Genomic DNA, 2,492 nt, shown 5'->3' with positions numbered 1-2,492 from the left:
AGCACGCAGTTCACGTATCCAACGCAAACGTCCTAAGCACCTTACCCGACCTTCTCCAGAGTTATCTTCGCGGTATGGGACAGACGAGTAGATGCATTCCTCACCTGCACTATCTCCATCTGTCGAAACGAGGGAAGCAGGACTTAGGAATCGTCAGCAGATAATTCATACGTCGATTTTCTTTGTAGCCTACTCATTTTAGCCACCTTTGCGTTCTTCTAGTTGGCCTTTTGTGTACTTGAATGTTTTCCCCTTTCTGAATCACATTCTTGCATTTTAGGTTCTCTTGAGCTAAAGGCTCTTCCTAAAGCACATTTTCTGCCTAATCTAGCGCCTAGTTTCTCTTTCAAATTCCTTATCTCTACGTAATCTAAAAGTGTAGTTTTTTGCACTTGAAACACTTTGAACGCCTTCAAGAATCCTATTTCTTTAATTCTAATGGTTACCGTTGCCTTCCTCATATTTTCGTCTGCCCAATACTTTCTTTCTACCCAGACATCGCCTGCAGTTAAAGAAAAGGCGAACTCTATAAAGGCGCATATTTGTCAGATGATTGACATTACGTAACCTAGCAGTATCCGAAATTAGTCACCTTTACCACTTGACAAACATGGTTTAACTACTGAAAAATGTGATGAATTACATTACATTTCAAACCTAATGAGAAGTTTCATAAAATATGTCACTAATAAATAAGACTAAAATAGCCAACTAGTTATCATTCAGCTTTGAAGCTTACGTTGTATCTACAAAATATTACTTTCGAATGTAAGACATTAAGAAAAATAACAACTGCGAGCAGCGAACGCGACTGATGCGCTTGGCAGTGGCAGAACACTAGGGTAGCGGAAGTACAAGGATTTCAGCTAGTTTCCGTTTCGGCAGCGTTGTCCAAGGAGCAAATAACCACCTATTCGAAATGAAGCCACCGTCTGAAAACAGGGACCTTACCCTTCTGTTGCTCGTATCTTCGTAACGAAGAAAACTGCAAGAAAGGCTGACATTCTGGCCAGTGTCCACCTGGTAGCCAACATTTGCCTGATATACACTCCTGGAAATTGAAATAAGAACACCGTGAATTCATTGTCCCAGGAAGGGGAAACTTTATTGACACATTCCTGGGGTCAGATACATCACATGATCACACTGACAGAACCACAGGCACATAGACACAGGCAACAGAGCATGCACAATGTCGGCACTAGTACAGTGTATATCCACCTTTCGCAGCAATGCAGGCTGCTATTCTCCCATGGAGACGATCGTAGAGATGCTGGATGTAGTCCTGTGGAACGGCTTGCCATGCCATTTCCACCTGGCGCCTCAGTTGGACCAGCGTTCGTGCTGGACGTGCAGACCGCGTGAGACGACGCTTCATCCAGTCCCAAACATGCTCAATGGGGGACAGATCCGGAGATCTTGCTGGCCAGGGTAGTTGACTTACACCTTCTAGAGCACGTTGGGTGGCACGGGATACATGCGGACGTGCATTGTCCTGTTGGAACAGCAAGTTCCCTTGCCGGTCTAGGAATGGTAGAACGATGGGTTCGATGACGGTTTGGATGTACCGTGCACTATTCAGTGTCCCCTCGACGATCACCAGTGGTGTACGGCCAGTGTAGGAGATCGCTCCCCACACCATGATGCCGGGTGTTGGCCCTGTGTGCCTCGGTCGTATGCAGTCCTGATTGTGGCGCTCACCTGCACGGCGCCAAACACGCATACGACCATCATTGGCACCAAGGCAGAAGCGACTCTCATCGCTGAAGACGACACGTCTCCATTCGTCCCTCCATTCACGCCTGTCGCGACACCACTGGAGGCGGGCTGCACGATGTTGGGGCGTGAGCGGAAGACGGCTTAACGGTGTGCGGGACCGTAGCCCAGCTTCATGGAGACGGTTGCGAATGGTCCTCGCCGATACCCCAGGAGCAACAGTGTCCCTAATTTGCTGGGAAGTGGCGGTGCGGTCCCCTACGGCACTGCGTAGGATCCTACGGTCTTGGCGTGCATCCGTGCGTCGCTGCGGTCCGGTCCCAGGTCGACGGGCACGTGCACCTTCCGCCGACCACTGGCGACAACATCGATGTACTGTGGAGACCTCACGCCCCACGTGTTGAGCAATTCGGCGGTACGTCCACCCGGCCTCCCTCTTGCCCACTATACGCCTTCGCTCAAAGTCCGTCAACTGCACATACGGTTCACGTCCACGCTGTCGCGGCATGCTACCAGTGTTAAAGACTGCGATGGAGCTCCGTATGGCACGGCAAACTGGCTGACACTGACGGCGGCGGTGCACAAATGCTGCGCAGCTAGCGCCATTCAACGGCCAACACCGCGGTTCCTGGTGTGTCCGCTGTGCCGTGCGTGTGATCATTGCTTGTACAGCCCTCTCGCAGTGTCCGGAGCAAGTATGGTGGGTCTGACACACCGGTGTCAATGTGTTCTTTTTTCCATTTCCAGGAGTGTATTTTGTTTTATTTTGGTTCTGG

This window comes from Schistocerca serialis, chromosome 2 (assembly GCF_023864345.2).
Source record: "Schistocerca serialis cubense isolate TAMUIC-IGC-003099 chromosome 2, iqSchSeri2.2, whole genome shotgun sequence".
NCBI lineage: Eukaryota > Metazoa > Arthropoda > Insecta > Orthoptera > Acrididae > Schistocerca > Schistocerca serialis.
Note: the sequence above shows the minus strand (reverse complement) of the source record.